The following is a 21,392-nucleotide window of genomic DNA, read 5'->3' as shown; positions in this document are numbered from 1 at the left end:
TGCTGTGCTGGGAGTCCTGCCTACCACGGGCCAACACTGTCGCTGCTGCTCTTGTGTGTTCCTCTACGGCCCTGCAGTCTGAGTCTGAGAGCGTGCTCACCCTCTGCCTCCACCTCCACCTCCTCCTTCTCCTCCTCCTCCTCTTCAGCGGTGCAATCTCATACACACACACACACACGCACACACACACTCACACACACACTGGCAATCCTCCGCCGTCTGCTGTGGGATGCTACTGCAGCGTAGCTCACACGCTCTCTATCCCTCTCCCTCTCCCTCTCTCTCTCCCTCAGTCTGTCTCCCTCTCTCTGTCTTTAATGCTCTCACTTTCCCTCTCTCAATTGCTCACGTACATTCACCTCATCTAATTCTTTCTGCTGCCTCTCCTCTGTCCCTCTCTGCCCTCTCTCTCTCACTCCCTCCATCTCTCTATCTCCCTCCCTCTCACTCTCTCTCCCTCCATCTCTCTTCCTCCCCCTCTCTCACTCTCTCTCCCTCCCTCTCCCTCTCTCTCTCTCTAAGAGCAAGACAACAGGGGGAAATCAACAGTCAACACAGGTGATCTGAAATGTCCTATGGCTTTTCTCTCCCCATCCTTCTGTCTTTGAACCTGAACCATTTAAATCTCTTCTCTCTCTCCCGAAGCCCGCTCTCATATTCTGTGAAACTGTTCCAATCCCCCCACCCCCATTCCAGAATGATTAAAAAGGGATGAAGTGACAGGCGGTGGAGAAATAGCTTTAAATCAAAGGCAGTTCTCCCTCCTCACGTTGCATTGATTTCGTTTCCCTTTGCTGTATTTAATTTCTCTGTGTATAATACTGCTGCTGGGTCCATTAAGGAGTATGGTTGGGCTGGTTGTGCCACTGCTGCAAGGGACTCAGTCAATGTCAGAATCAGTCCCGCTACCAATCACAGAGACTGGGATAGGACCAAAGGATTAAAAAAATCCCAAACATGTATGGGAAAAAATCCTGCCTCTTATTCATTTACTGTGGTGCTCCCCTCCTCCCTCTCTCTCCTCCTCTCTTTGCTCATATCTCCCGCTCCCACTCGCTCTACTCTTCAGGCGCTGCAGTGAACACCAATGATACCCATGCAATATTGTTGGCGCAGTGTGTCTGTGCGCGTGTGTTCTTCTATGTGTGTATGTGCATGCGGATGTGTGCTTGTAAATGGTGTTTGTATGGTGTGTGTGAGAGAGAGAGAGAGAGAGAGAGAGAGAGAGAGAGAGAGAGAGAGAGAGAGAGAGAGAGAGAGAGAGAGAGAGAGAGAGAGAGAGAGAGAGAGAGAGAGAGAAAGAGAATGTATGAAGACGTGACCACAGCCACGCTATTCTATTTAACACACTGACTGTGTGTGGCAGTACAGCCTGACAGACCCACCAGCCACTGGCACAGACACCAATAGCTTTGGCTCACTGGCTTGTGTCATTGCCTTTCTCTCCTCTTCTTTCACTGAGCTCTTTTTTTCTAGTGTACTATAAAAGACAGAGAATAAAAGATAGAGGGTACTGACGGCAGAGAAAGAACAGGCTGTTCGGGTTTTCTCTATCTGAGTAGTGTATCTTGTGTTATATGGTGCGTGTGTGTGTGTGTACACATGCATGTATGTGTGTTTTGTGTAGCACGTAGAGAGGTACTGATGGATATGGCACCTGTTCACTGGTTACTGCTGTGCTTCTCTCTCTCGCTCTCTCTCTATCTCTCTCTAACTCCCTCCCTCTTTCCATCATCTCAGTGCTCTCCCTCCTCCTCACTTCTCCCCCTGCAATGCTGCTGACGCAGGCAAAAAAGATCCTTTAACATCTCTCTCTCCCTGGCTCACTGTACCTTACACGCACAGCTCACACAGATAGTGGAAACACATACAGAAAGCAGGCATGTAGACCCACACACCCATGTATGCACATAGCCACATACTATACACACACACCTGTGGCCATTGGGCCATCATTCATTTTCCGTTATACCTTGTTTTTCACATGAGAGACAAGGGGTAAGAAGGATGGCTGGACTAAATTGTTTCTGCTTCCCTGCCCCTAGTTGGGTGAGATGACTGCTTTGGAGAGTGTACGATTACAACACAGGCTGTTTTTTACACTCTTTTCCATGCTCCCCTTTTGCAAGACCTCAGTTCTCATTTAAAATCGAATGACTCATGATATTGAGCCTAATATGAGTGAAATGTATTCCACAGAGGATGAAATGAGAGATCTTGGAGGTTGACTGGTTTTGTACTCATTAGGTGTCATGTCAATGATTTTCGACAAAATTGAGCGCTACCATCTTTTGCGGGCTATTAGATTGGTCATACACCACATTCTTTTTCCATTGCTACCCTCTTTCTCATTCTTTTTCTCCACCCTGTTTTCTCTCACTCTTTCTGCACTTTCTCTGCCCCCCCCCCCCCAATGCCATGCAGGCATTCCCTGCACTGATAGCAGCTCTCTATGCTGCAGCATGCTAATGAAGAGGACTGGTGTTATTGCCGCCTGTCTGCAGTGCTGCCACACAAACCTCACACAGCCATGATGCAAACAGTAACAAACATGACAAGCTCCCTGGCAAGAAATCAATCACATTATTAAACTCATGGGAACTATGACTAAATGAATCATCATAAGGACAGATTGCGCTGGTAAAACTGTAGTTTTTGCTGAGCCAACGAGAGTAATCTTGATCTCCTGTGTTTTCGCTGGCACAACGGAAGAGTAGGTTTATGGTGGTGTTTTAACACAACTGGTGGGACCACTTAGAGCAGCCGGATCATCTGAGAAATACTGACAAATATGAATATCGCCTTGAATGCTTACCATACGTAAAGGAACAGGCTCATACAACCCTCGTTACGAACACACCCAACATCACAACATTTCAGTGAGTAAACTAGAAGATGGGCCGCAACCCATAGCCTCTGCAACCTTCCTATGTGAATTCAGCTATTTTCTATTTTCCTGGATACAGACAAACACTCTCAGGGATGGTCTACTCCGAAGCTTTTCATGGTGAATGGTCAGCAGTGTACACAATGCAGTCATGTGAGGAATAAACAGAACAGACTCTCTAGACCACTTGAAAGCCTGCCCATTTTCAGAGCTTAGCACACCTAGGCAATTGCTGCAGAAAGTGGCTGCAGACTTCTTAAAAGTCGGCCTCAAAACGTTACAAAAATGTTCTGACACGGCACAGGATCGGAATCCAACTTTGGGAATGGAACCTTCAAAGATGTCCAAGCAAAACATTGTTTGAAGCGTGAAACTTGCGTTTGAATCTCTCTGAAGAAAGGTATTTAGGATGGTAGGGTGGCATGCTGCAGGCCTAATGGTTGGAAATATCGTCCTCCTTTCAACCAAAGAATCAGGGTCCAAGCCTGCATTTTTGACAAGTCCTTGCCCTGCTGAAGAATCTTATGCAGGACACTGATTCCTCTCCTCTCTCATGGAATACAGCTCTATAGCTGACCCTGTGGTCTGGCCTCCCTGGAGGGAGGAAGGTCAGTAGATAGGTTACCATACAGGAATCAATAAATGATCTCAATATGAAGGGGGATATGTGTGTAATTATCTTGAAGGCATACAAGAAATAAATCGAGTTATTTTAACCTCAACTGGGCCTATACCTTCACCAGCTAATATTTCGCCAGGCTTTTACTCTGTAGCCTACTGCTCTGGTGGTCCTACCTGGAGCAGAGACGGACAGGTTGTGTGACCCTGCGGGGAAAGGGAAACACACAGCTACAAGCCAGGCTCTCCTCAATGTGACGGCCAGCACCCGCCAGCACATTACCCGCTCCACTGCCCTGCTTTAAACAGTGGCCCGGACATGACAGGGCCACACACACACACACACACACACACACACACACACACACACACACACACACACACACACACACACAAATAGTGTATACAGACACTTGCACACATGCATGTGTGTGCAATCTCACACACACACACCTCCCTGTAGTCCTACAGTGAAAGAAGTAGACTGCATGTTCAACACATAGTATCACACATAACCTCACCAGCCCAATCAAGCCCTCAGGATAGCTACAGCTCAGTCATGCAGCCGCTCAAGTGAAGCCAAATGCAGTCACAAACCTTGTCTTGGAAAAACACTAAGAGTTGCTACAGAAGTGGTTTGCTGGAAGCAGCAAACTAGCAAACGTAAGCTGGAAATGCCATATTTTGGATGACTTAAGTGTCTCGTTGCAAATGAGACAAACACAGAATTCACTTGATAATGGCTCTTTAAGTGCCATTTTTACACTGATTTACAGTCACTCCACAGGTGAAAAAAGGAAGAAAAGCCTTAGGGGAATATTCTCATTAACTGGTCTAATTCAGTCATGCTCCTCATTTGAGACAGATCACATGGGTATGTGGGTCTAGAGAGTATATCTGAAATAAACACTACATTAGATAAGAGTGAGGCCTAGTCAAGTCAAGTCAAGTCAAACTTTATCTATATAGCACATTTCATACACAGGACAACACAATCTAGTGAGAGGCACAACAATACCATATGTCTTTGCTCGCTTAGCTTCACACATTGGTGGCGTTCTTTTGTGTCTCATGCACAGATACAGATGACTTACCTGCCCGCTATATCATGCTCACGCTGTATCCACTTCAAACATTTCTAGATAGAAAGTCTGATGATTTAGTTGGGGGAGGTCCGTCAACCCACAGTGAGATACAGTTTTCTGTGATGTAGGCCTGTGTCACGCTCTACACCAGCAGCTGCAGCCCGCAGCAGGGTTATTGTAGAAGCAGTGTTAATGTCACACAGCCGAAAGGAGATGGTGCAAGGACTGGGAACCCGTGCTGAATTAGCGATATTTAGTATGGGTGAACGCTGCAGGCCATTTAGCGTTTTCAAGTGGATTGTAAGAACAGAACGGATGTCTTCCTTTCAAACAAAATAAGACAGATTGTGTTTGGTTGGCACAGGGGATCAATAGAAAAAGCAACACTGAGCAGTGCAGAATATAGGTCAGACAGTCCCCTCTGTTGTTAAAAATGGGTATTGCAACCAAAAAAGGGGCAGATATGCTGTAACGTGGTTCTACTAACATCCTGCAAGAAGGTCCAAATAACTCACCATCTCTATATGTATGCATAACATCAAGTAAAAAGGAAAGAAAAAACAGTCCAGTTTAATCAAGAGGCACCCCGGCCTTATCAGAAAATACCTACTGACGGGGCACGGCCAATCAATAAGAGAGACCCAAGAGTAACTGATATTTCTGATTGCACGTTGGTTCATAGCGCCCCCCCACGGGCAGTTCTGGGAATGTTGTCCGTGCATGTGCACAGCAAGAGTCAACACTGCAGTGCACCATATAGCCAATTCAATTTACAGCACAGCAAAGCACAGTTTATAACCACTCTGACACACTGCACGGAAAAAACCACAAGCGTTCAAACGAGCAGCCTATAATCAATGCGGTAGGCAGATGAATACCAGCCTTTCTATATATTAAAGCTCTGCATCTCAGCCAAGTGCAGAACGAATGGCAATTTATTCAAACATTTTGCACTCCAGTCTGCTTCAAAGAGGAATGCTCTCAATGTTCCATGTCAGAATGTGGGAAAGTTTCCCCCTTTTAAGTGATAAACTGGTCCACATCTTTCCTTTTGCTGTTGGTTGTTTCTTTAGAGTCCACCCCTCCCCTGTCGACGTTTGGCTGGTGTAATATGACAGAGCACAAAGCAGCTAAGCCCTGAGAGCTGAGAGGCTCCTTTGGTGAGATGTTCACTTCATGCTGGCATAGCACCAACTGAGAGAGTACTGATTGGGAAAGCCATATGGCAGGTAACAAACCAAGGGCAGGCTTCATATCTACACTCGGGCACCCCGCCACTTCATGCATACAGCTTAGCCGATCTGTCAGTCTGTCCTCTAAGTAAGCATGTAAAACAAAATCTGGATAAATTAGACAATGACGTATTACTGACACTACACCATTACCAGGTAATTAATGTGAAAAGTGGATTACAGTAGTAGCATTAGTGGTGGACTGGCAGTCTGTCCAGGGTGTCTCCCTGCCTGCTGCCCAGTGACTGCTGGGATAGGCTCCAGCATCCCTGCGACCCTGAGAGCAGGATAAGCGGTTTGGATAATGGATGGATGGATGGATGGATGGATAGTAGTGGTGTGATAACCACAGTCAGGTGTGAATATAAGTTCCACCCACACATGGGCAGATTGATAGTGTGGTGCTGTGTATGGTGGCCTTGGCAAATAGAAGTAAAACAGAGCTGATGATAAATGTGGACAAAGTGCTTTTTCTCTTTTTCATAAGATGTTAGTGTCCACGTATGTGTGTGTGTGTGTGTGTGTGTGTGTGTGTGTGTGTGTGTGTGTGTGTGTGTGTGTGTGTGTGTGTGTGCAGTAACTGCATTGCTGTGGGCCGCTTCAAAGAAAATTAATGGACCCGAACCCATTTTGTGGTGAAAGCCACAAAAATAAGGAAGAAAAAAATGATCTTTTTTGTAAATTGTTTTAGTGAGGCTCCGATAATTGTGCACAAGATGAATTCCATCTGTGAAGTGTAAATAACAACAATTAGGGGATATGCAATGCAGTAGAATGACTGCTGAGATAAAAGGAAAAAGCCTGGCATTCCTAAAGTAGCTGGATGGAGGAATGGTGTGGTGTTGTTTTGTCACAATGTTTGCTTACCAACAAACCTAAAATAGATAGATAATTAAAAACCCCTGGAAACTAGTTCCTCAAAGAGATTAAAAAAAAGTTCAGTGGGGTGTTGTATACAGTTTAAAAGGTCCTTTTTTATTTTATTTCATTTTATTTTACTTTACTGTTGTTCCATAATCAGTGTTTAAGTTACATTGTCTGGCCTATGAATGAACACCAAAAAGATGAAAATGAATCATGCAGGAGAGCTGAGCATAGACACAAACGTGAAAATATGTGCAACACTGAAGTGAAATCCCTGTATCGTTTGAGAAACAGTAATCCAGCTCACTCCTGCCATCTATTGGTGTGTCACTAAACATTACTTTAAACACTAGCTGCAAAAGGTCAAGTCCTGTGCAGAGATACATCTGACAGTTGACCTATAAGCATGTTTTTTCCATCTCAAGGCACACCAAAAAAGGACGCTTTCACAGGTCTTAGTATTCATTACTACATCCTGTTTACTGGGTGGATTACTCAGCTTTTTTATTTTTTATTTCCTTGTCTTGATTTTAGTCTGGTTAGACTAGTGCAATGCATTTCTCACCAGTCTCCCAGGTCGTGCAACCCAGCCGCTGCAAGGAATTCAGAATGACACCTTGACTTTCACACGTCTCCCTTCTCTTCTTGTCCTTACACTGGCTCCCTGTTGCTGCTCACATCAAGTTCAAAACCCTGCTGTTGGTATTCCAGTCAGATCAAGGACCACCTGCCTGCACAGAACAGCCTGCAAACCCATATTAACATGTTACACATTAACATTCTACCTCTGATCGGCTAGTATTGATGCCATTCCAAAAGTGACAAGGCCTGGGTCCAGACTTTTCTCTCGCCTGACCTCATAATGGTGTATCGAACTCCTGGTGTCCATCAGAGCTATCGATTACTTCCTTCAAGAAAGGCCAAAAACATTCATCTTCCAGGCCTATCTTAATCCTTAAGTGGTCTAGTATATCCAAGACTCTATAGAAAAGCTGACTAGTGACCCTTTCCACCTAATATGAATCACTTACTGCAATTACTGGTGTCTGCAACTACTATTGTGGCCTTTACTCAGGAACCGGTGTTACCAGTGTCACTAATGCCCTTCTACTACCTTTATCTGATATAATATGCACTCGTGGCTATGCTATGTCTGTCATACTGATATGTGGCCCTGTCAACTTAATAACTCGTTTCCCCTATCATTCCCTCTTGATGATCAAAGGCACACTTATACTAAATAATCATTAGAGACTCAGAATCCCTTCCACTCTTCCAATCCCGTCTCAAGACACACCTTTTCTCCATTGCCTTCTCGTGCCCCCCCCCCCCCGTCAACCCCTGGTCTGAGGCAGGCTGGGGACCGAGCGCTCGACCTGCCCCCTCCCTCAACTCCCTCCCCAAGCGCATCGGACACTGCTACAGTCTGTCCACATTCAGGTCATTGGTCAGGACTCACCTCTTCAGACTTCATCTGTGATTTATGATGTTTGTTTTTCCTTTCCCTTTTGTATCTGTCCAAGTCGGAGAGTACTGCTGGCATCATGTGTGGTTGCCACTTCTCCCTCTCGTAGCCCCCCTTCCCATCCACTCCTCTATGTCTGTGTTCTGTTTATCTGTCGCCTTGTTTCACCCTGTTTATTGTAAAGCGACTTTGAGCGTTAGAAAAGCGCTATATAAGTTTAATTTATTATTAGTAGTAGTAGTAAATACACTTGACATGGCATGCACGCTTGGCTTTGATATTGTAATCAAGCATATTTCTGCCCACTGCGGGATTTGATCCGGGGTTGTACTGCACCACGAGGCGACATCGCTAACCGCTCGACTAAAGGGGGCCGACCCCCTGGCGATCGGCCAGTGAGTCTTTTTTTGTAGGTTACAATATGATTACTATCTAACGCTCTGTGTTACCTGTTGGTGAGAATTTAATTTATTTGCAAATTGCAGACTCTCTTGCAAGTCCCTTTGGATAAAAGTGTCTGCTAAATAAGTAAATGTCTGGTGCCTGTAACAGAGCCAGAGCCCCCTTTTGGCTGTTGGAAGATTTACATGTGAAAAAATGCATTTCTAATCTAAGTTGATCATAATGTGTGTGTTTTTTTTATTGCATATGCACATTTTCCTTATGAAATGATAACTATTAGCACCCTCTAGGCTTCTTACAACAACTGAACAAGGGAAATAGCCAAATACGTTCATATAGAATTAATATAGTGCCATTAAAGAAGGTTGAATCAGTTCATCTGGATACAACGTTTATAGGCAGATATGATTCTGTCAATAAACGCTGTATCCATATTGCATTCTTCCGTTTCCGGTGTGGGAAGACGGTGGCGCAAATTCACATTTGTGGCAGCCTCACCCAGAACCATCCATGCAGTGTCTTTGTCCACGTCTGCGTCTAAGCTGTCTTCATTTGGTAGCTGGGGAAGCTGACACTGGATTGGCTGGGAGAGCTTGGTCTGCTGCACCCTGTGGGCCCAGAGACCACGGCCCTGCCTGGAACTGTGCCTGAAGAGGTAACACCAAGGGCGGTCTGGTGGTGACCTCGCCTAGCCTTGACTGTTTTTAGTGTCGTCGTGTGGAGAGATGTGTTGAAGGTGTCTGGCTGGGAGAGCTAGTGTTGGATCGGCTGAGGGAGCTTGGTCTGCTACATCCTGTGGGCCCAAGGACTGTAATGGTATGCTTGATTGTGACAGTGTGAGTGACGTAAAGCAGAGCAGCATAGCCGAAAAGGGGGTTGGACGTGGCCAGAACGATGACTGTGATACGTGAATATAGTGCTTGAGTTACGCTAAATAAAGGTTAACAAAACAAACATCCTAAGACTGGACAATGGATTATTTTAACAATAAACATCAAAAGGGTTTATTACATGGTGTCAGAAGTGGTGGAAAGAAGATGGCAAAGTTTAATTCACTGGAGAATTTCTGGTTCGAAAAAAGCTAGATAAAGAGGATGGAAGCGTGCAAGTAAGCACTCTTATCTACGCATTAGGTAGCAAGGCAGAAAATATATTTAGTTGGTTCACTTTTGAGGAAGGTGAGGACACAGACTATGGGGTGGTTATGGAGAAGTTTGACACCTACTTCATACCAAAGCATAATGCCATTCACGAGAGGGCCTGTTTTTACCAGCGGGTGCAGTGTGCAGGGGAGAGAGTGGAGACATTTATTCGCACTCTTTATGAGCTTTCGGAGCACTGTGATTTTGGAGCTAAACATGAGGAACACATTAGGGACCGAATTGTGGTAGGAATCCAGGAAAAGGAACTGTCTCGTAAGCTACAACTCACCCCGAACCTCACCCTGGAGATGACGGTGCAGGAAGTGCGTCAACTGGAGGAGGTGAAAGCCCAGGTTAGCCAGCAAGGTGAGGAGGGCATGTGCCATACAGGAGGTAGCACAGGGACACGCAAAGCACACAAAATGGCAGAAAAAAATAAAGACAGGGAGAGGGGCTTCAAAGACAATGACTGTGGCAAAACGTGCGGTAGATGTGGTAAAGTAATGCACAAGAAGCAAGAGAAATGCCCCGCAGCCAAGTCCACACGCCACAGGTGCAGAAAAACAGGACAACATTGGGAAAGGATGTGCAAATGCAAACTGGTGAGCGAAGTCACAGAGGGTGAAGGGGATGCAGCTTACTTTCTGGGCTCAGTTAATAGCACACTCTCAAGCAACAAACAGTGGATTGTACAACTGGACATAGATAGCATATCTGTCACGTTCAAAATAGACACTGGGGCCGACGTGTCTGTCATGAGCGAGGTGACCTTCAAAACACTAAAACCAGAGAGAAAGGTACGTCAGGCTAAGACTGTATTGTGTGGCCCAGGCGGCCGGTTGAATTGTGTAGGCCAATTCACAGCACACACGGTGCACAAGGACAACAACTATACGTTTGAGGTCTATGTTGTCAGAGAAGAGAGCATGAGCAATTTACTCAGCCGACCAGAAACACAGGAAATGGACCTAGTGAACAGAGTTTATGCAGTTCACAGCACCAGAGAGTTTGGCCTGCTCAAGACACAGCCAGTGAAAATATTGCTAAGGCAGGATACACGACCCTACGCAGTCCACACCGCACGCTGGGTCCCCATCCCTCTCACGAAGCCAGTCAAGGAGGAGCTGGAAAGGATGGAGGCCAACGGCATCATTGAGAAGGTGAGCGAGCCCACGGAGTCTTAGGGCCCCATGGTGCTAGGTGCGTATCTGCATAGACCTTAAAAGACTAAACAAAGCCGTTATGAGGGAGAGACTCATCCTGCCAATGACAGAGCAGGTAACAGCTGAACTGAGCGGGTCAACTGTATTCTCGTCACTGGATGCAGCAGCAGGGTTCTGGCAAATACCGCTCAACGAAGACAGTCAGTGACTAACAACTTTTATCACCCCTTTTGCCAGATATTGCTTTAAACAGCTCCCTTTTGGCATTAGCAGTGTCCCAGCAATATTCCAGAGGAAAATGGTAGAAACACTGGAAGGCCTGCAGGGGACGGCTGTGTACATGGACAACATCATCATTCACGGAAGGGACATGGCAGAGCACAACCAGCACCTACAGAGGGTCATGGAGCGTCTGGAGTCTGCTGGGCTGAAACTGAATGCTGAAAAGTGTGCACTGAGACAGAGAAAGCTACATTTCTGGGCCACGAGATTGACACAGACGGTGTGCAGCCTGACCCAGCCAAAGCATTAGCCATCAATGAGCTCTCCCCACCCGAGAATGTTCAGGAGCTCAGAGGGTCCTAGGTGTGGTGATCTACTTGGGGAAATACATCCCCAACAGGGCCACTGTGGGCCAACCGCTGTATGAACTGCTGAAGTCCAAGTCAGCGTGGACGTGGGGTCCAGCGCAACAGTCGGCATTCCAACAGATCAAAGTACTCCTCACAACCTCACCTACCCTGACATATTACGATGTCCACAAGCCCACGGCAGTCTCTGCAGATGTGAGCAGCTATGGTGTTGGTGGTTTGCTGATGCAGCTCCACGGCGAGGACTGGAAGCCCGTGGCATACTGCTCCCGATGTCTGAGTAACGCAGAAACCAGGTATGCTCAGATTGAGAAAGAGTGTCTGGCGAGCGTCTGGGCCTGTGAAAGGTTTGGAAAATATATGAACGACCTAGTGGGATTCAAGTTGATGACAAATCACAAACCCCTAGTCCTACTGATGAACGCCAAGGATCTGGACAACGTACCCATCCGCTGCCAGAGGTTGCTAATGCAGCTGATGAGGTTTAACCCCACAGCAGAGTACACACCCGGCAAGACCCTGGTCGTGGTGGACATCCTGTCAAGAGCCTTTTGAGAGACAACAGCCAAGACACACACACGGATGTAGAGTGCTATGTCGCACCCATCATCGACAGCATGCCAGCTACTGAGCAGAAGATGGACAGCATCAGAGCAGCCACGACAGCAGATGACAAGCCACAAGCCCTAATCAGGTACATACAGTCTGGAGGGCCAGAACACATATGTAAAACACATCCAACTGTTACAGAGAGATTTTCCCCATGAGACATGAACTGTCAGTACACAACGGGTTGGTGATGAGGGGTAACAGAATAGTCGTTCCGGAAATGTTGAGGGCAGACATATTAGACTGAATACATGATGGCCATCGGGGCATGACTAAATGCAGGGATCGAGCAAACACCTCGGTATGGTGGCCCAGGATATCATCCCAAATCAAAAACAAGGTCTCGTCTTGCCCATCATACCAGGAACTGAGAAGAGGGCAGTCCAGAGAACCACTAATCTCCACACCCCTTCCAGACAGACCTTGGAAAAGAATAGGAATAGACTTGTGTGAACACACTACGCAGTTACCTGGTCATCTCAGATTACTATTCAAAGTATATAGAAATACTGCACATGCCCATGACCACCAGTGCTCTAGTGGCCACAAAGTTAAAGGCTACATTTGCCCGGTATGAAATAACAGAGGAGGTAGTTAGTGACAATGGACCACAGTTCGCTAGTGCGGAATTCAAAGAATTAGCGCATGAGCTTGACTTCCAATACATAACCTCCAGCCCACACCATCCCCAGGGAAACGGGCACGTTGAAAGGGCTGTGCAAACAGCGAAGAGGATTTTAAAACAAAAAGACCCTCTTTCTAGCACTCATGTCTAATCGATCCACTCCATGCAACAGCACAGGTGCTAGCCCTGCAGAACTCTTAATGGGCCGGAAGAGCCGAACAACCCTGCCTACCCTTGACAGCAACCTGCTACTCAAGTGGCTGAGTAGGCAGCGCATCAAGGCCAAGGACGCTGCGGAAAAAGGAAAACAAGCACACCACTACAACCAACGTTACAGGGTGAGAGATGCCTACCTTCCTTGCAGCCACGGGACCATGTCCTCACCAAACTGGACAACCAAAAGTCCTGGCTTACACCCGCAGTAGTGACCAACGAGTGTCACACCGAGGTCCTACAACATTGAGACGGAGCAGGGAGCTACACTCCGCCGTAACAGGCACCACCTCCAGGCAGTGCCCACTGCAGGATCACCGGTGCCAGACACCACACCTATACTTACCCCAGACCAGCTGCCAGACACCCCAGTAAGGCCAAAGAATGGTCCTCTTGTCCTGAGTGGGAGTAAACCTAAAGACACTGACAGACTTATACGGACCAGGTCCAGCAGAGTCAGTAAACCAGTCAAGAGACTGGACATGTGGGAGAAAAAAAAACTAATGAGAAAAGGGGGGGGTATGGGGCACGAAATGGGCCGTTGAAATACTGTAAGTTCCTGATTATGTGATGTGAAGAAAAAAAGAGTTCCAGAGAAAACTGTAAACTAACGAGTGGTTACTTAAATGTTGAGCAGTTGCAGTATGGTGAGAGGGGAAGGGTTTAAAGGGGGAGATAAAATGGTATGCTTGATTGCGACAGTGTGAGTGACATAAAACAGATCGGTATAGCCGAAAAGTAAAGGTTAACAAAACGAACATCCTAAGACTGGACATTGGATTATTTTATTTAACAATAAACACCAAAAGGGTTTATTACAAGGACCATGGCACTGACTGGAGCTGTGCCCAAAGAGGAAGCACCGAGGGCGGTCTGATAGGACACGGAAGCGGGGCAGGCTAAGCTAAGTCCATGCAGACCAGCAGTTCCGACAGTCATCCTGGCTAGTTTGGGGTTTTTGTTTTTTTTTTGGGGGGGGGGGTCGCTTAGTTTAGATATATGTTAGTTTGGATATATGTGTTTTAGTAGTTCTTGTAGTTTTTGGATATGTGTTTTTGTCTTTGTGTTGCACTGCTGTGGGATGGGGGAAATGATGTTTCGTTTCATTTCATGTGCGCAAGTGCATGAAATGAAATGACAAATTAAGTGATTCTGATTCAACCTTCTTTGATTTTCTTACCTGGATTATTGAGTATGCATAATGACATGGTGCCATTAGTTGGTAACATATAAAAGAGGGGAGATGAACATGTTAAAGCCCTAAGAGGTTGTCTTTTTTGTTTTTTTATTAAATCTGTTTATTGGGTTTTGAGAAATTTTCAAACAATCAAACATGTATTCCCGCCCTCTTTTCCTCGCTCCCTCCCGCTCTTCCATCCCCAGAGCAGAGAAACAGGGGGAAAAAATTGTAGTACAGGTGACAATGATAACAAAGACAGAATTTCATACAAAGTCATGCAATTACAATAACAATAGGGTTCCTGCAGTACATACATCGACCCCTAAAGAAGAAGAAATGGGGAAAAAAACAACAACAACACTGTGTGTGCATGCGTGTGTGTATGTGTGGAGAATACTCTATCTAACCTTCTGTGGCTTTAGCTATCACCATCCTCCGGAGCAACTGTTAAGGTCTTTATATAGTCCAGAAAAGGTGTTTTTTCAAAGTTTCTCATTGAACCTTTCAGGGAAAATCTATTCTTCTCTAGTTTCATGTAGTGTAACACATCTTTGATCCATCTATTGTGGGTAGGTGGCGATACATGTTTCCATTTCAACAGTATTAGACGTCTAGCTAAAAGAGGTGAAAGACATAATTCTATGAAGATACAAGAGAGTGTTAGTCCTAGGGGGAATGCCAACGAGGGCTATAAGAGGATCAGGGTGGAACATCCACACCAGATATACCCCCAAAGGCAGGTCCAAAACATGTGACGCAGGTCTGAAGGTGATTGTCTACAACGGTTACATGCATCACTTATACCAGGAAATATCCTTGCTAGTCTAGCATTAGTATAATGAATGAGATGTAAGATCTTACATTGTATAAGACTATGGGGAACACATACTATTGAGGTGGTGTGAACTAGCCCCAGCAGTGTCCCACATCCCATCCGTCAGCTCCACACCCAAATCCTGCTCCCGAGCAACTTTAAGGTGGTTAAGAGTCTCAGACTTAATGGAATCTATTTCAGTATATACAATTGAAATTAGGCTCTTCACATTGGTTCAAAGAGAGAATAGAATCAATTTCAGAATGAGTAAGATGGTTTGGAAATTCTGAAAATTGCTTTTGTGAGAAATGTCTAACCTGGAAATGGCAAAATACATGAGATCTAGGCAAACTGAATCTTTCAGACAGGTCTGAAAATGATGAGCAAGTCCTTTTGCTGTACAGATCTTCGACAGTTTTGATTCCCTTGTCAAACCAGGTTTGGAAGGTGAGATCAATACACGATGGTTTAAACAAGTGGTTACAACATATTGGGGAATGAGAGGATGGTCTGTTAAGACCAAAGCACCCCCTTCATTGCGTCCAAATCTTGATAGTGTGCTTAACAGCGGCCATTGAGCTGATGACAGAGACATACGTTAAGCTTGAACATATTAAAGAATAAAGAGACTGCTGGGAAGAGGACATCTCCATGTGTGCCCAAAGAGGAGTATTCTCTAGGTCAGGCCAGTAGAGAAGCTTTTGAATATTACATGCCCAATAGTAATTAAGAAAATTTGGAAGGGCCATCCCACCTTTCGACTTAGGCCGTTGGAGATACGCTTTCTTAATGCGCTGTGGTTTGTTTCCTCATAGAAAGGAGGATATAGTCTGGTCTAATTTTGTGAAGCTTTTCTTAATAAATACTGGAATATGTTACAAAAGGTTTAAGAATTTGGGTAGGACAGCCATTTTGATAAAGTTAATACGGCCAGCCAGCAGTAGAGGCAGCGGACCAACGGCTAAAATCTTCTCCACAATGTTCTACTAAAGGTAGGAAATTTTCTTTGAAAATATATGGGGGAATGATATAGTGATGAAAATGCCCAAGTACTTAAACCCACTATCCCTCCATTTAAAAGGAGAGAGTGAATGAGGCACTCTTGTGGCAATTGACCTTTCGCAAAGTACCACCCCAGAACGGTGCTTGTCCAATCCTACCTTAGCAACGGTCGGTCAAGCTTTCAAACACACAACAAAATGCTGAAACGGTGTGCCTATGGGATCTGCAAATCGGATACTAGCTTTCTGAAAAGTTTGGAGGGGCTGTAATTTTCCTTCCCTTCCCGAAACCCAGAACGCAAGAAGCGCAATGTCGGCTATAGATTTCTCAGTATAGCAGACCCCATGACCAGCTTAATCCATCCAAAATCAACAAAAATACCTGTCTGATCCAAGCTAAGCTTGCTACTAGCTATTACTGATAGCTAATACAGCTAACATATTATTACTGTTACTTTTACCCAAACAATGCGCTGATTTCTTCCTTCATGTTTTGGTGTTTTCCGGCTACTTCCTGGATAGTTCTGAAATGCTTGACGGGCATAGCAACAGTAACTAAGGGGGGCGGGACTCTGCGAAAGGTCAATTAGGTTTATAGGAAAAAGCTGGGTTTTCTGAAAATTCAGTTTATACCCTGAAAATCTGCCAAACTGCCCCAGTATAGACATAATAAGAGGAATGGAAGAGGTTGTGGGTGATCCCACCTCTCCTAATACCCTCAAACCCGCTTCACTACAAAGCCAAATAGCTAAGGGTTCAATGGCAATCGCAAATAGCAGTGGGGATAGAGGGCAACCTTGTTTCATGCCACGTTTGAGAGGAAAGAAAGGTGAGTGTAAGTCATTGGTGATAACTGAAGCTACAGGGGCTGAATATAAAAGTTTAACCCACAAAATAAAATCTTTACTAAACCCCATTTTTTGCAGAACAAAGAAAAGGTAAGTCCACGCTACCCTATCAAGGGCCTTTTCTGCATCCAATGAAAGGACGAATTCGAGGGATTCAGAGCTTGTTGTATGAATTATGTCAAGCAATCTCCTTGTGTTAAAGAAAGAATACCTTGCTTGGATAAAGCCTCTTTGGTCGGTCGATATCAGGCCTGGGACCACTTTTTGGAGATGGTTAGAAAGGACTTCAGCTAAAATCTTTTGGTCCATATTCAGAAGTGAGCTTGGTCTCCTGCTGTTACAAAGAAGCGGGTCCTTATCCTTCTTAAGCAACAAGGAAATAGAAGCTTGGTATAGTGTTTCTGGCAGCCTACCATCCGAAAATGATTCATTATACATGCTTTGCATTCAGGGCAGATAAGGTGGGAAAATGCTTTATAAAATTCCACTGTATATCCATCAGGCCCAGGGGACTTACCATTTTGCATGGATTTTATGGCTTCTTGGATCTCAAGAAGTGAAACTGGTCCGCCAAGGCTGCCGGAAAGCATTTTAACTAGTACAGGGTAACATATATTGTCAAGAAGACTGTTGTGGTCCCAAATATCTGGGGGACATTCAGAAGAGTAAAGATCAGACTAGAAGTTTAGAAAAGTATTTTTTACGTCTCTTGTATCTGAAAGAACAACCCCAGTGGAAGATTTTATTTTAGTGATTCGCCTAGAAGCTGCAGCGGAACGAGCTTGGTATGCAAGAGTTTTACTCGCTTTGTCCCCTGACACAAAAATACGTTGTCTAGATTTGAGCAGAAGTAATTCAGCCTTACTGGTTGATAGTATATCAAACTCAGCCAGGAGGTGAAGGCGTCTATTAGAGAGAGCAGAGGTTGGAGCTGTTGCATACGGATTGTCTAACTGTAAAATTTCATCAGTGATCTGCTTCTGACTTTTTGGCATGTGAAATATAAGAGATTATCTGACCCCGTAGGTAGCCTTTAAATGCTTTCCACACGGTGGACTGAGACACATCGGGGGTTTTATTGATTTAAAAAAAGAATCCAATTTGAGAGGTAAGAAACTCCTTAAAAGTATTATCGGACAGCATTGGGGAATTAAAGCGCCACTGCCTTGAGGGAGCATATATCCTAGAAAAGTTGATCTCCATAGAGGTAGGGGCGTGGTCCGATATAACAATTTTGTGGTACTCGCATGACTTAACCTTTGATAAAAGTCTATTACTCAAAAGAAAAAAATCTATCCGCGAGTATGTCTGGTGTGGGTGGGACAAGAATGAGTATGCTTTGGTTGATGGGAAGGTGAAGCTCCAGGGGTCAGATAAGCCCAGCTGCTCAGCATGGGAGGCCATAACCTTAGCAGAGCCAGAAAGGACTGCGTGTTTAGTAGATGCCCTATCATGAGTAGTGTCTTGGACCATGTTAAAATTCCCCCCTATGATTAAAAAACTGTTGTCAGGACCTGGTAGTGTAGAAAAGAAGTTGGAAATAAATTGACTGTCATCCCAATTAGGTGCATATATGCAGGCAAGGACTACTGGAGTGTTTTGGATGAGACCTGATACAATAACATAGCGGCCATTGTGAAGCTGAGTAATTCAAAAGCAATGTTCTTGTGAACTAAAATTGCAGCACCCCTGGCTCTACCATTAAACTTGGAGTGGAATAAATGCTCAACCCATCCCCTTTTGAGCCTTGGAACCTCGGAGGTGCACAGCTGTGTCCTTTGAAGAAAAGCTATGTGTCATCCTTCAAATGTTGTAAGAGGGACATGATTCTCTTTAATTTAGTGTCCTTGTTTAAACCCTTGACATTCCAGGAGACAAAGCGGATACTACCGAGTGATGTTTAACTTAGCCATTTTGGATGTGGAGGAAGTAATGTTCAGTATATTGTCGTTTCAACCAAAGCCATAGAGTAGCTACACACACGTGAGGAAGAAGCAAAAAAAAGAGTAAATAACCAAAATAAAAAATACTCTGCCCCCAGTCCCACCCACCCACCCCAAGTGCCTTCCCAATTAAGGCATCTTGAACCCAAAACCCCGTCACAACAAACACTTGTGCAGGTAACACAACTGTTCTCTGTCATGAAACTAACATAGTAACTCCACTGAACAATTGGCAAAAGTAGCTTGAGTTTAAATGTAAACTCTCGTAGCACCAGTCAGTCCTATTCTCAAGTGAGAGAGAAAAAAAGGTAAACGACATACTGTGGGAGCGCAAGAATGAGGAGACGGAGAGATCGAGTCGAGTCAATTCCGTTTGCTCGCCACACAAAGCAACACCGATACAGCAAAATCTCTCGTGGCAACCAGCTAACCGCTAGGCTGTTGCAAACATGGCACCCCCGGAAACCCTAAGTAGGGCAGTGCCTACGTCAGCACTCTGAATGTCTGCCTTAAAGGAGCAGCAGCCCCTGGTGAATCTACCCTCAAATGTGTATCACCACACAGGCTCCTCCAGAATTCACCATCACAAAAAAACGAAAAACAGTAATGCAACACAAAAGTACTCAGTGAAACACAAACAGCCAACAGGCAAACAGTCCTCAGTGAAACAGTCAACGTCTCGGGGGGCGGACCAGGCGGCCAAAACGGCTGCGCTGAACGGGTATGGGGGCGGGGGCAGGGGACAGAGCCGGAGCCCGGGCAGGGGCCGAGGCTGGGCCAGGGGCCTGAGAAGGGGGGCGTCCATGCCGCGAGGGCAGGGCCAGTTCGACCGGCCCACCCAGGTCCAAATGGGCAAGCTTGAGACGGTCCACTGAGACCCGCTCCAGCCTGCCCCCCATGTCCACCACAAAGTTCTTAGGCCCCGCTTCCAGGACGCGGAAGGGTCCATCGTAGGGGGTACGGTGGCTGTCGTGGCGTATGAAGACGTACCTGTCCGACAGCAGATCCTTGGGGACGTAGGACTGAGGGAGGCAGTGGTGAGATGTAGGGATCGGAGCGAACGCGTTGGTGCTGTCCCGGGCCACAGTCCGATGAGAAGCTGCTGACCAGGGGGCCACAGCGTCCGGGAGAAATTCACCCGGGACACGCAGTGGCTGGCCGTAAACCAGCTCGGCAGACGAGGACTGGAGGTCTTCCTTGGGGGCAGAGCGAAGGCCGAGCATGACCCACGGGAGGCGATCGACCCAGTTGCTGTCCGTGAGGCTGGCACGAAGAGCGGCCTTCATAGACCGATGAAACCGCTCACTAAGTCCATTGCCTTGTGGGTTGTACGCTGTGGTGCGGTGGAGCTTCATCCCCAGCCCCTCCGCGACTGCAGTCCAGAGCTCTGACGTGAACTGCGGACCCCTGTCAGAGGTGAGGTCAGCCGGCGTGCCGAAACGGGCCACCCAGGACCCGATGAACGCCCGGGCCACCTCAGTAGACGTGGCCGATGACAGGGGAATAGCTTCCGGCCACCTGGTGGTCCTGTCCACCATGGTGAGAAGGTGAGTGAACCCGTGGGAGGGGGGCAGGGGGCCCACCAGGTCCACATTCACATGGTCAAAACGCCTCTCGGGCACCAGGAATGGCGCCAAGGGGGCTTTGGTATGACGGCCAACATCTTCTCCAGCAGCTCAGAAGGTTTGCTATCGCCGAGTCCGTTGAGTGACAACAGGCGATCCGCCTTCTCTATCTCCGACAGCTCGAAGAGCTGCAAAAGGAATGTCTTCTGGAGTGCGCCGTATTTTCCCACAGCCGGGGGGGTTTCCAGTAGCCCCATAGCTCGGGCTGTCGTCTGGGCATCCAACGCCGCCACCTCATGGAAATACCTCGTAACGTCCCGCGTTATTCCTCCCAGCTCGAACTGGGCTTAAATGTGCTGAAACCATGGCCAGGGACTGTGCTGCCAAAAGTCGGGCAACTTCACCGTCGCTGCTGAGATGCTAGCGCTAACATGAGCCATTCCGTTAGCATCACTCGGAGCCGGAGCGGTGTCGTCATCGCTTTGGGTCGACATGTTCGTTGTCAACGTGCGGGGTCACCAATGTGGGAGTGCAGGAATGAGGAGACGGAGAGATCGAGTCGAGTCAATTCCGTTTACTCGCCACAAAAAAACGACATCGATACAGCACAATCTCTCGTGGCAACCAGCTAACCGCTAGGCTGCTGCAAACATGGCTCCCCCAGAAACTCTAAGCAGTGCCTACGTCAGCACTCTAAAACGTCTGCCTTAAAGGAGCAGCACCCGCTGGTGAATGTACCCTCAAACGTGTATCACCACAATACCACTAACACAATCTGAATAAAACAAAAACAGCCAACTTTGTAAGCAGCAAGTATTGAAAGTTAATCATAAAATAAATGGAAACCAAAACATTTTTTACAAGCTGCTACAAAATACGGTGTGGGCCACGTCAACAGAGGCCCACCATTTCTAAAATGGTAAAACAAAGCAAATCACATAGTAGTAAGTCGTGTTCTCCAACGAGCAAAAGAAGAATTAAAATAAGTCCTATGTGACCCACAAACTAAATAAAGGCAGCCACTGACTGAATAGGATTTAAAAGAAAAAAGTTACACCAAAAAGTGCTGCTACAGATTAACATGAGCGTCCCAAAATTATATTGTAACGTGCATGGATAAATAGACACGTTGGTCCTTGACTAAAG

The sequence above is a fragment of the Lampris incognitus genome, chromosome 1, assembly GCF_029633865.1.
Source record: "Lampris incognitus isolate fLamInc1 chromosome 1, fLamInc1.hap2, whole genome shotgun sequence".
Lineage (NCBI taxonomy): Eukaryota > Metazoa > Chordata > Actinopteri > Lampriformes > Lampridae > Lampris > Lampris incognitus.
This window is presented reverse-complemented; position numbering follows the sequence as displayed.